The sequence below is a fragment of the Somniosus microcephalus genome, chromosome 8 (assembly GCF_052327205.1).
Source record: "Somniosus microcephalus isolate GS21.2 chromosome 8, FLI_Smic_1.0, whole genome shotgun sequence".
NCBI classification, from domain to species: Eukaryota; Metazoa; Chordata; class Chondrichthyes; order Squaliformes; family Somniosidae; genus Somniosus; species Somniosus microcephalus.
In genome coordinates, this window is record NC_140994.1 from 148,910,160 (window position 1) to 148,924,349 (window position 14,190).

At 44.0% G+C, this 14,190-nt stretch overlaps 1 protein-coding gene across 2 annotated transcripts in view; it reads left to right on the forward strand.

Moving 5' to 3' along the window:
- The window catches only part of sting1 (stimulator of interferon response cGAMP interactor 1), a 54,607-nt gene that overhangs the window by 13,679 nt on the left and 26,738 nt on the right, over window positions 1-14,190 (forward strand). The gene's annotated exons all lie outside the window — the stretch shown is intronic.

Here is a 14,190-nt window from a genome sequence, read left to right on the forward strand (position 1 = left end):
AATATTTATCCCTCAACCAACATAACAAAAAACAGATTATCTGGTTATTATCACATTGTTTGTGGGAGCTTGCTGTCCGCAAATTGGCCGCCGCATTTCCCACATCACAACAGTGTCTCTACTTCATTGGCTGTAAAGCGCTTTGAGACGTCCGGTGGTCGTGAAAGGCGCTATATAAATGCAAGTCTGTCTTTCTTTCTTCTTTGCTGCCACCCAAGCACAGACTGCTGCCATCATGGCTGGGTTTACCAGTGCCGACCGGGGCATGCAGGGTGATGCAGCAGCCCAGAAATCTGTGCTCCGACAGATTGCTAGGAATGCTGAGGCACTGCCCCAGGGGAGTGGTAGTGGGTCAGTGGAGCAGGAGCCTGCTGTCCTCTCTCAGGATAACAGCATTCCTGTTGCCACCACTGCCACTCCACCATTGCCCTTGCCACTGCCAGTCAGTCAGCCAGCCCGGATTGCTGCCGCCGAGGTGGTGCAGTCTACCGCCGGGCCTTCCAGGCCCAGAGTTGCTTGAGCTCGTCCTGCAAGGCCATCTGAAGTCTCCCCCAAGGAAACTCAACAGTAAGGCGGAGGTTGGAGATGGCATTAAAAGGGAAATTAAAGAAGCGTGCAATAAGGGCACAGTAGTCATCATGGGTGACTTTAATCTACATATAGATTGGGCTAACCAAATTGGTAACAATACTGTGGAGGAGGAATTCTTGGAGTGTTTACGGGATGGTTTCCTGGACCAATATGTCGAGGAACCAACCAGAGATCAGGCCATCTTAGACTGGGTACTATGTAACGAGAAAGGATTAATTAGCAATCTTGTTGTACGAGGCCCCTTGGGTCGGAGCGATCATAATATGCTCAAATTCTTCATTAAGATGGAGAATGAAGTAGTTGACTCAGAAACAAGGGTCCTCAATTTAAATAAAGGAAACTACGATGGTCTGAGGAGCGAGTTGGGTAGGATTGATTGGGGAATGGCACTCAAAGGGTTGACGGTGGATAGGCAATGGCAAACATTCAAAGACCGAATGGATGAACTACAGAAGTTGTTCATCCCAGTTTGGCATAAAAATAAAACAAAAAAGGTGACTCAACCATGGGTAACAAGGGAAATTAGGGATAGCATAAGATCCAAGGAGAGGACATACAAATTGGCCAGAAAAAGCAATAATCCTGAGGATTGGGAGCAGTTCAGGATTCAACAAAGGAGGACAAAGGGATTAATTAAGAAAGGGAAAATAGAATATGAGAGTAAGCTTTCAGGGAACATAAAAACTGACTGTAAAAGCTTTTATAGATATGTGAAGAGAAAAAGATTGGTAAAGTCAAGCGTAGGTCCCTTGCAGTCAGAATTGGGGGAATTTATAATGGGGAACAAAGAAATGGCAGATCAACTAAATACATATTTTGGTTCTGTCTTCACAAATGAGGACACAAATAACCTCCCAGAAATACCGGGCAAGATAGGGTCTGATGAAAGGGTGGAACTGAAATAAATCAGTATTTGTAGGGAAATGGTGTTAGGAAAATTGATGGGACTGAAGGCCGATAAATCCCCAGGGCCTGATAATCTACATCCCAGGGTACTTAAGGAAGTGGCCCGAGAAATAGCAGATGCATTGCTGGTCATCTCCCAGAACTCGATAGACTCTGGATCAGTACCCATGGATTGGAGGGTAGCTAATGTTACCCCACTATTCAAAAAAGGTGGCAGAGAAAAAGCAGGGAATTATAGACCGGTAAGCCTGACATCGGTAGTGGGGAAAATGCTAGAGTCCATTATAAAAGATGTAATAGCAGAGCACTTGGAAAGCAGTGTCAGGATCGGACAAAGTCAACATGGATTTACAAAAGGTAAATCATGCTTGACTAATCTACTGGAATTTTTTGAGGATGTAACTGGTAAAATAGATAAGGGAGAACCAGTGGATGTGGTGTATTTGGACTTTCAGAAGGCTTTCGATAAGGCCCCGCATAAGAGATTAGCGTGCAAAATTAAGGCACATGGGATTGGGGCAAGGTATTGACTTGGATAGAGAACTGATTGGCGGACAGAAAGCAAAGAGTTGGAATAAACGGGTCGTTTTCCAAGTGGCAGGCAGTGACTAGTGGGGTACCGCAAGGATCGGTCCGAGGACCCCAGCTGTTCACAATATATATTAATGATCTGGACGAGGGAATTGGATGTAATATCTCCAAATTTGCAGACGACACAAAGCTGGGTGGGAGGGTATGCTGCGAGGAGGATGTCATGAAACTCCAGTATGATTTGGACAGGTTAGGTGATTGGGCAGAAACATGGCAAATGCACTATAATGTGGATAAATGTGAGGTTATCCACTTTGGTGGCACAAACAGGAAGGCACATTATTATTTGAATGGCAATAGATTGGGAGAAGGGGAAGTGCAAAGAGACCTGGGTGTTCTTGTGCACCAGTCGCTGAAGGTAAGCATGCAGGTGCAGCAGGCGGTTAAGAAGGCAAATGGTATGTTGGCCTTCGTAGCAAGAGGGTTTGAGTACAGGAACAAGGATGTCTTGCTACAGTTGTACAGGGCCTTGGTGAGACCGCACCTTGAGTATTGTATTGTGTACAGTATTGGTCGCCTTATCTGAGGAAGGACGTCATTGCCATGGAAGGAGTGCAGCGAAGATTCACCAGGCTGATACCTGGGATGGCAGGAATGACGTATGAGGAGAGATTGTGTCGATTGGGCTTATACTCACTGGAGTTTAGAAGATTGAGAGGGGATCTCATCGAAACCTATAAAATTCTGTCAGGCCTAGACAGACTAGATGCAGGAAGGATGTTCCCGATGGTCGGGGAGTCCAGAACCAGGGGTCATAGTCTAAGGATATGGGGTAGGACATTTAGGACTGAAATGAGGAGGAATTTCTTCACCCAGAGAGTGGTGAGCCTGTGGAATTCTATGCCACAGAGGGCGGTGGAGGCCAGTTCATTAAATATATTCAAGAAAGAGTTGGATATATTTCTTAAGGCTAAAGGGATCAAGGGATATGGGGAGAAGGCAGGGACAGGGTACTGAATTTGAATGATCAGCCATGATCTCATTGAATGGCGGAGCAGGCTCGAAGGGCCGAATGGCCTACTCCTGCTCCTATCTTCTATGTTTCTACCAGCCATGTTGCAGCCACTGGGGTTGTAGTTCATATGAGCACTAGGACAGGAAAGGGCACCCAAATGACGGGCACTACGGGATTGCACAAAGGTGATTAATTCATATTGTAATTGTAAATATGTATGAAGCGATTTTGGCTGAATTTATTAATTTTGTTTGAAATCTTTTGTGGTGGCTCTCATTTTAGCTTTGTGCCGAGGTGGACACTGATATTTCATGGCAGAGGGATGGTATGATGGGCATGTGGTGATCAACGGGGTCCTGTGGCTTCATTCATTGGAATCAGAGTCTGATGAGGGCTTCACCGACAGCCCGTCTGGAAGGCTGCCTGCTTCCTCATCCTCTTCCTCCTCCTGCTGAGGTGGTCCCGTAATCCCTGGTGACAAGGGCTGTGCCCTCATGATGGCCAAGTTGTGAAGCATGCAGCAGACCACCACGAAATGGGACACCTAGAACATAAGAACATAAGAAATAGGAGCAGGAGTAGGCCAATCGGCCCCTCGAGCCTGCTCCGCCATTCAATAAGATCATGGCTGATCTGATCCTAACCGCCAATCCACTATCACAGAACCATCTCCTGAATCTAACAGAATTAGACACACGAAATAGGAGCAGGATCAGGCTACACGGCCCCTGGGCCCGCTCCGCTACCCACAGGGCCATGACCGATCCGAACCTAGACTCATGTCCAAATTCCTGCCCGCTCCCCATAACCCTTAATTCCCTTTACTTCTAGGAAACTGTCTATTTCTGTTTTAAATTTATGTAATGATGTAGCTTCTATAGCTTTTTGGGGCAGCATATTCCATGGACCTACCACCCTCTGAGTGAAGTAGTTCCTCCTCATCTCAGTTTTGAAAGAGCAGCCCCTTATTCTAAGACTATGCCCCCTAGTTCTAGTTTCACCCATCATCGGGAACATCCTCCCCGCATCCACCCGATCCAACCCTTTCACAATCTTATATGTTTCAATAAGATCGCCTCTCATTCTTCTGAACTCCAAAGAGTAGAGTCCCAAACTACTCAACCTCTCCTCATATGTCCATCCCCTCATCCCCGGGATTAACCGAGTGAACCTTCTTTGTACTGACTCGAGAGCAAGTATGTCCTTTCTTAAATATGGACACCAAAACTGTACGCAGTATTCCAGGTGCGGCCTCACCAATACCTTGTACAACTGAAGCAATACCTCCCTATTTTTATATTCTATCCCCCTAGCAATGAAAGCCAACATTCCATTGACCTTCTTAATCACTTGCTGCACCTGCATACTAACCTTTTGAGTTTCGTGCACCAGGACCCCCAGATCCCTTTGTACTTCAGTACTTTCCAATTTCTTGCCATTAAGATAATAACTTGCTCTACGATTTTTCCTGCCAAAGTGCATAACCTCACACTTTCCAGTATTGTATTCCATCTGCCAAATCTCTGCCCACTTACTTAGCCTGTCTATGTCCCCTTGCAGGTTTTTTATGTCCTCCTCACTCACTACTTTCCCTCCCATCTTAGTATCATCTGCAAACTTTGATATGTTACACTCGGTCCCCTCCTCCAAATCGTTAATATAGATTGTAAAGAGTTGGGGACCCAGCACTGACCCCTGCGGAACACCACTAGTTACTGATTGCCAGTCTGAGAATGAACCATTTATCCCAACTCTCTGCCTTCTGTTAGATAGCCAATCCTCTATCCATGCCAGAATATTACCCCCAATCCCGTGATTTTTTATCTTAAGCAATAATCTTTTGTGTGGCACCTTGTCAAATGCCTTTTGGAAGTCTAAATAAACTACGTCCACTGGTTCCCCTTTATCCACCCTATATGTTACTTCCTCAAAGAACTCCAGCAAATTTGTCAAACATGACTTCCCCTTCATAAAACCATGCTGACTTTGTCCTATTAAATTATGATTATCCAAATGTCCTGTTACTGTCTCCTTAATAATGGACTCCAAAATTTTACCTACCACAGATGTTAGGCTAACCGGTCTATAGTTTCCAGCCTTCTGTCTACTGCCCTTTTTAAATAAGGGTGTTACATTAGCAGTTTTCCAGTCTGCCGGGACCTTTGCCGAGTCCAGGGAGTTTTGGAAAATTATTACCAATGCATCCACAATCCCTACCGCCACTTCCCTCAAGACTCTAGGATGTAAGCCATCAGGTCCAGGTGATTTATCCGCCTTGAGTCCCATTATTTTACCGAGTACCACTTCCTTAGTGATTTTGATCGTGTTTAGCTCCTCCCCCCCCCTTTAGCCTCCTGTTTGTCCAGTGTTGGGATATTCTTAGTGTCTTCTACTGTAAAGACTGATATAAAATATTCATTCAGTGTTTTTGCCATCTCCATATTTCCCACCATTAATTTCCCGGTCTCATCCTCTAAGGGACCAACATTTACTTTAACCACCCTTTTTCTTTTTATATAACTATAAAAACTCTTACTATCTGTTTTTATATTTTTTGCTAATTTACTTTCATAATCTATCTTCCCTTTCTTAATCAATCTTTTTGTTATTTTTTGCTGTCTTTTAAAGTTTTCCTAATCCTCTATCCTCCCACTAGATTTGGCTACCTTATATGCCCTTGTTTTTAGTCGAATACCATCCTTAATTTCTTTACTTAGCCACGGATGGCTGTCTTTTCTTTTACACCCTTTTCTTCTCAGTGGAATATATTTTTTTTGGAAGTTGTAAAATAACTCCTTAAATGTACACCACTGATCATGTATCGTCTTTCCCTTTAATCTATTTTCCCAATCCACTCTACTCAATTCCGCTCTCATACCTTCATAGTCTCCTTTATTCAAGCTTAGCATGCTTGTTTGAGATCCAACCTTCTCACCCTCTAATTGAATATGGAATTCAACCATGTTATGGTCACTCATTCCAAGGGGATCCTTTACTAGGACATTTTTAATTAATCCTGTCTCGTTACACAGGACCAGATCTAAGGTTGCTTGCCCCCTGGTCGGTTCAGTTACATACTGCTCAAGAAACCCATCCCTAATATACTCAATGAACTCATCCTCAAGGCAGCCCTGCCCAATTTGATTTGTCCAATTAATATGATAGTTAAAATCCCCCATAATTATAGATGTTCCCTTATTACAAGCCTCAACTATTTCCTGATTGATACTCCGTCCAACAGAGTTGCCACTGTTCGGAGGCCTATAGACTACGCCCACTAGTGTTTTTTTCCCCTTATTATTCCTTACCTCCACCCAAACTGTTTCATTATCCTGATCTTTTGACCCAATATCATTTCTCTGTATTACAGTGATTCCTTCCTTTATTAACATAGCCACCCCACCTCCCCTTCCTTCCTGCCTGTCCTTCCTGATTGTTAAATAACCTGGTATGTTTAATTCCCAGGCATTGTCACCCTGCAGCCATGTTTCTGTAATGGCCACAAGATCATACCCATATGTAGTTATTTGTGCCATTAACTCGTCTATTTTGTTACGAATGCTACGTGCATTCAGATAGAGAACTTTCAAAGATGTTTTGTGACCCTTAGTTCCTGCTTTTGCCCTTTTTATTACTTTACCTTTTACTCCATACCTTCTGCCCCTTCCTGACACGCTCTGGTTTTTAGTTTCCCCACTGCTACCTAAGTCTATGACCTTCTCTGTTGTCATTTTTATTATTTGCTCTCTAGGAACCTCCCCCCCACTAGTTAGTTTAAAGCCCTCTCTACAGCCCTAGTTATATGATCCGCCAGGACTCTAGTCCCAGCACTGGCCAAGTGAAGCCTGTCCCAACGGAACAGCTCCCTCCTGCCCCAGTACTGGTGCCAATGTCCCAGTACTCCGCCGTGTAGTGGAGGGCTCCTTCTGAGCGGTTGTTCGGAGCCTGATGGTCTGCTCAATGACGTTCCTGGTGGAAGCATGGCTCTGAGTGCTGGGCATGAGTGTTGAGGTTGCGGAGGGGAGTCATGAGCCCGGTGGAGAGTGGATAGCCCTTGTCTCCGAGCAGCCACCCTCGAGTTTGCTGTGGTGGCTGGAAGATTGCTGGCGCAGGATGAAGGCATCATGGCTGCTGCCAGGATAGCAGGCATTGATTGACCTTGAGGATTTTCTGTGCCTGGTCGCACACCAACTCCACATTAAGTGAGTGGTAGCCTTTGGGTTACAGAATATCTCAGGATTTTTATGCGGCACCCGCAAAGCCATGTGGGTGCAGTCGATTATGGTCTGCACCATGGAGAAGCCCGCTATCCTGGCAAAGCCACACGCGCACTCGTCCTGCTTTTCTCTGCTCAGACAGAAGACAGCGCAGTCCCTTCTCCTCATGTAGAAAGCCTCAGTGACCTCCCTGATGCAGCAGTGGATGTTGAACCATGAGACGTTAGCTATGTTTCGTGCTATAGACTGGAAGGATCCGCTGGTGAAGAAATTGAGGGCCACGGTGACTTTGACAGCCACTGGGAGAGCCGTGCAGGTCTGGTTGCAGGAGGTAGCAGAGTTCTGAGACTACCTCTTTGATGAAGCGTAGCATCCTAATACACTGCTCCTCGCTTAAGTGGCTATGAGAAGTGCTCTCGGAAGACCCTAGGTGGGTAAGGCCCCCTGTTGAGAGTCCTCCTGGTCTTCCTCCTCCTCCCTCTGCACGCTCTTCTCTTTGTTGCCTCCGCTGCCTCTCCCGACGATACTCGAGCACGAGGCGGACTGCCAGTAGAGCCCCCATGACTGCGAGCAAGTGTTGTGAGCAGAAGCCTTTAAATAAGAATGAAGGCGTTCTCCACTTGCAACAACACTCCCTGTTACCTTAGAAGCTTGAAACAAGTTTATAAAGCTGCTGGAGTTGCGGAAAGTTCCACAGAGCCAGTCAAACTGAACAAACATGTCGGGTGCAAGTAGTTGCTGATGATCCCTTTAAATTTCGCTGCTGGAGCCTCCTTCCTGCATGTCAATGCTTGCTCAATTCGTCACACGTGAGGCATGCTGGTAAGTTGAATGGCAGACTCCAAACTTGCAGATCGGCCGTCAAGTGAGCATTGCACACTCGCTGATGTCACGATCTGCATCAACTATATGATTTTAGTGATATTGGCTGTGTTGCCAGCCAAATGAAAATGGCGGCCGCTATGGGACCCACCTGCAGCTGGTGTAAGAGCGGAGGCCGCCAATTGTTCGCCCGAATCTCATGGTAATGGGTGGTGATTAAACCCTCGAATATCTATGCCATAGTTTTTGTAAAGAGCTGTGACCTGTTGGAGATTAAATAAAGCCACTAATTGAGGTTTATAAATGAACTGTCAATCTACATTAGTTTGTTTGGGGGTGGGGTGGAAAGCAACCCATGATTTCTTGCCAAATCTCATGATTTTTAAGAGTTTGTCTCATGATTTATGAGATGGTGGGGTTGGCATTACTGCAAAGCCAACTAGATCATTTATGTAAATTTCTATACAGCAGCCTAGACTGCACTTCCAATGAAATCATTGCTTACAAAGCATTTTGTAATGTCTTGAGGATGATACAAGGTGCTTTCTAATTGCAAATTCTTTTTTCTTTAAGGGTGACCCAACATAGATCTATATGCAACACCATTCACCACACCTTTTAAATCCAAGAAATGTTGTTTTATAAATTCTATCGCGACTTTATTGACCGCAGTAGAAAATACAGAAATTCTGGAGAAGAATGGCTTCATCGCATGGTCTCCTTCCTAGGTCTGATCTGACCAATTCAAACTATGCTCTGGTTTATATACGCTACTTACTCACCATTCTTTGTGCTTGCCAGCAATCATTTGTATATATGTTCACCTGCACATCTTCAACTATCCAATCAATAATAGGCATAGGAAGTTCCAAACTTTGGTTCCAAAAGTACATCTTATCAGTTTGAAGTGCTATCCCCTTTGCTCCATCTTCCATACAAAGCCATCTGGTTGAACATCCTCTTTCCATACAATGAAGTTCAATGTGAACAAGGCAATTTGACATACAGGCATTACCCATGTAATTGATTACCAACATTGGATAATTATTGAATTTATACAGATATTACTCACTTGATTTATGGCTAACCAGAATTTAAAAAATGAATCCCATAAGTCCTTGAGGACCTAGATGGGGCAAGATCCTGCTCGTCTCTCAACAGCTTCATCAATTATTGGGCCAGAAATTTGGGTTGGAGGTTTCCCACGGGCGCAAGCCCCCGACCTGCACTTGCATAGTACGCCTGCCGTTGTGCTGTGGGGCCTCGTGGGATCCCGATCCTGGGCCGCCTCCAGCTGCCGGTGTGCAGTGCTTGCGTATCCCAGCAGCGAAGTTAGTTCGCCGTGTCCCCTGGGATCATGTGGGCCATGGGGAGCCAATCAGAGCAGGGAATCTCTATTCATAGATTTGACAGGAAGACCTGTCAAATCTATGAATAGAGATCGGCCCCAAAACCTAAGTACTGTAAAACTTCAAAAGAAAATTTTAAAAATCACATTTTTAAAATAACTATAAATTACATAAATTAACTATTTTAAACAAAAATTTAAATTTTTGAAAAAATTTAAGTTTTTAACAGGGCTAAAAATAAACTTACGTTTCTTTAAATTATTTTAAAATGATAAACCTGTGGAAAAAATGTTTTAATTTTACTTAATTGACCTCTTACCTTGTTAAAAGCAGGCCTTGCGACTGCTTTTTTCATGCACAGCTGCTAGGGACTTATCCGCACGGAGAAACCTGTAATAAAAAAAAAAAAAAAAAATCAGAAGTTCCAGGCGTACGCGCTGCCTCTCTGGTGCACGTGTTTGACCTGTGAATCCCTTCCTTCAAGGGAACGGAAATTCCGGTTTCCAGCGCATGCGCAGTGCATGCACAAAACTGGCTCTTTCGTTGGCCCTACGCGTGAGTACACAGCGCGTACTCACCCGTGGGGACCCGAATTTCTGACCCATTACATACATTGTTACACCCAGCCACTTCCAAGGCTGCTAGCCTTATTATCCTTCGACAATCATGTCATTTACAGTACTCTGATGTTTACTGAGAGGCTTTTCCCCTGCTCTAAAAACCGTGGTGGTGCTTTTGTTTTTTTTTTACCATTTATTAATTGAAAGCCTTTGCCAACAATATCAAGTCCTGTCTAATCAAGTGTGCACTTAGTCTGCCTTTGGAGAGTATGAAGAAATGCACATGTCAAATACACAAGTATCCAGTCCAGACCACAAGGGGATGCTATTGTAACATCGCTGGGCTAGGCTACTATAAAAGTAGATACAGAGCAGAAGTGAATCGACCACCATTACGTAAAATGCTCAGACTACTTAAAGGAACAATAAACGCTAATGAACCTGAGATGCTTACAGCAGACTTGAATTTGCTGTCGGCTTTATAGTCGGTTTTAATAATGTTATCGTGAAATATGTCATTTAAAAAAAAATTTCTATTACAAGCCTTATTTTAGACATTTAGACCAGTTGAAATTACTGACCAGAAAATGACATGCAATTTTTTTTTAATTCAAAAGGAGTTTTGACTGTCTCACCTCTCCTTTTATTGGTAGGTTCTCCTGATTGATCATTCAGGATTAGTTGGTTTCATAAGTATAGTAATTTCTCATTAGTAGTACTCTAGCTACTTTCCTTGCTTTTGATTTACACATTCCCTACCTTTTTAGTTCTGTTGCTCTTTTGCCATTCTAGGACTTCTACCTCACATATTGTATTGATTTCTTTGTGGGTTCAATAACGACTCATTTATGAAAGAGAATGAGTTTTAATCTAAAGTATATTCAACTCTTTATACAGCCTTTTACAGGACACACCATGCTGTGATGCATCTAGAATCAAACAAAGTAAAACTGTCAGCCTGCTTGTCTGTGTCACATGACCTCTGCTGCTCAGGCACAAGCAATCAAAAACACAGACAAATATGCTGTAAGGCATAAGTAATCAAACACAGACAATTATCATCACTATTTGCTGATATCATTACATCTCCCTTTCTTAAAACAAAAGTATTTTACTTTTAACTAACAACATTTAATGAACTTACATTATCATTATCATGATCAAGGTTTTTTACCCTTGCTTTGTGTGTTCACATGAAATATGTCAATACACTAGAACTTGAAGAAAGAATAAGATAACATTACTTCCTTCTATAACAATAGTCCTTAAATTTGCTCAATGAGTCTCTCAGGAGGCTTCACGTGTCTTGAGGATTTTCTGATTGATTGTCCTTGAATCTGAGTTGTTGCCTCAGATGATTGGTTCTCAGCTGTGTGATCAGGTTGTTCAACAGTATCAGTCTCTTGACCTGCTGTAGCTGGTCCCATGAGAAGATCTCGACGATTTCTTCTCAGAACAGCACCCTCATCTGTCTGAATGGTGTATGATCTTGGTTGAACTTCACTCAGGACAGTTCCCTTCTGAGTCCATGTGTTTGTTTTGTCTTTGAACCTTACTTGGTCACCAGTGTGGAGTTCAGGTAGGTTTTGTGTTCCTCTGTCATAATAGTACTTTTGCTTTTCTTTCTGTTTTTCTTTGAACTTCCTCACTTTCTCCCCCTCTTTTGTTTTCAGGAGGTTCTCCGGGATGGGTAGGTTTGACCTTAGCCGACGTCCCATCAGGAGTTGGGCTGGTGACATACCACACTCGAGCGGCGTTGTGCGGTATACAAGCATGCTTTGGTAGAAGTCAGTTCCACTGTCTTTTGCCTTGTACATCAGTCTTTTCACTGTCTGGACCGATTTTTCCACTAGTCCATTGGACTGTGGATAGTGAGGACTTGACGTTGTGTGGACAAAGTCCCACTCTTTGGCAAAGTGTCGGAAATTTGCATTGTTAAACTGGGGTCCGTTGTCTGTGAAGACCTCGCTTGCCACGCCATGTCTGGAGAATATGGCTTTCATACTTCTTATCACAGCTTCTGCAGTGGTGGTGTACAGTCTACAAACCTCTGGATACAGGGAGTAATAGTCTGTGATGACAAGATAGTCCTTCCCTTGACATACGAATAGGTCAGCGCCTACCTTCTGGTAAGGTCTGTCTGGTGCTGGGTGTGGCTTTAGCGGTTCTACCGGATTGCTTGCTCGATATTTCAGGCATATTGTGCAGTTTGACACCTCATTTGTCACATCTTGGTTGATTCGTGGCCAGTACATCACCTCTCGTGCTCTTTTCTTACACTTTTCGATTCCCAGATGTCCTCCATGGATCTTTTTTAGCATCTCTCTTCTCAGACTCTTTGGGATAACTATTTTACTTCCTTTGTAGATGATGTCTTCGACCACTGATAGTTCCGCCCTGCAGTTCCAGTACTCTGCTATATCAGGTGAGCAGTCTTGATTCATGTTGGGCCATCCAGCCAAGATGCTTTTTCTCTGTCGTCTCATTGTTTCATCTTTGTTTGTCTCAGTCTTTATGAGCTCCATTTTTGCATCTGCTATGGGCAGTGCACTTGTGATCATGTCCACGTAGGCGTTCACTTTTTCATCCATTGTGGTGTTTGCGGGCTCACTTGGGTCAACAGCTCTGGACAACGTGTCTGCTGTATACATCAGCTTACCCGGTGTGTACGCAACATTCAGTGTATAGCGTTGCAGCCTGATCATCATTCTTTGTATTCTAAGCAGACAGCTATTCAGTGGCTTTTGGAACAATGCAATCAAGGGCTTATGGTCAGTCTCTACACTGATTGCTTGTCCTGCCACAAACTGGTGAAATCTTTCACAGGCGTATGTGATGCTGAGCAGCTCCTTTTCTATTTGAGCATATCGCGTCTCTGCGTCTGTCATTGAGCGCGATGCATATGCAATAGGTTGCCAGTAGTCATATTGTTGCAGAAGAACGGCACCGAGCCCACTCTGTGATGCATCTGATGATATCTTGATGGGTCTCGCTGGGTCATAAAACCTCAGAACTGGTTCCTCTGTGAGCAGTTTCTTTAGATCGCTCCATGACTTCTCATGCTCATGATTCCATTCCCATTCTATGTTCTTTTCAGTTAGTCTTCTCAGTGGCGCTATTTTTTCTGAGAGGTTGGATATGAATTTACCCATGTAGTTGATCATTCCATTAAACCTCTGCACGTCCTTTTTGCATTGTGGCCTTGGCATATTCTCAATGGCGGACACCTTTCTGGGATCTGGTCTGATGCCCTCACTGCTAAGGATATCTCCCACGAATGTCAGTTCTGTCACCCCGAGCTGGCATTTCTCTCTATTCAGCTTCAGGTTTGTTTTCCTTGTTGCTTCCAGCACTTTTTTCAGTCTCTCGTCATGCTCAGTTCTCGTGGTTCCCCATACTATGATGTCATCCATTGATGTATCAACTCCCTCCAGGTGCTCATAGATCATATGGATAGTCTTGTGATACACTTCAGGAGCTGAGGCAATGCCAAATGGTAACCTTAGGAATTTGTATCTGCCAAATGGAGTGTTGAACGTGCACAGTCTTGAACTTGCTTCGTCCAGCTTCATCTGCCAAAATCCTGAGGACGCATCTAACTTGCTGAAATATTTTGCATTTGCAAACTGTGCCATGATTTCCTCACGTGTAGGAAGCTTGAAGTGCTCTCTCTTTATTGCTCTGTTTAAATCTCTTGGATCCAGGCAAATTCTGAGCTTTCCATTCTTTTTGTCCACTACGACGAGGGAACTCACGCACTCAGTTGGCTCATCTATCTTCTGAATCACGTTCAGGCTTTCCATCATGTCCAACTCTGCCTTCAGTTGCTTTTGAAGAGCAAACGGAACTTTTCTGCATGGATGTATGACCGGTGTCATACTTTTATCTACTCTGATCGTGTGTTCTCCTGGAATGCAGCCTAGACCCTTAAATAGGTCTTTGTACTCTGTCATGAGTTCATCATAGACTGTCTCTCCTTCGCTTTCCACAACGAGGACTCTCTTTACCAGGTTCAGTCTCTCACAGGCTTTTAACCCTAGTATGGCTTGCACATCCTTTGGCACCACGATTAATGCTAGCATGTGCTCTCTGTCCTTGTGTGTTACTTTGACAATACATTTTCCTTTCACTGGTATATCAGTACCTGAGTATCCGGTCACTTTCACTTGTATTCCATGTAAGTTTGGTCTGGGTCTAAT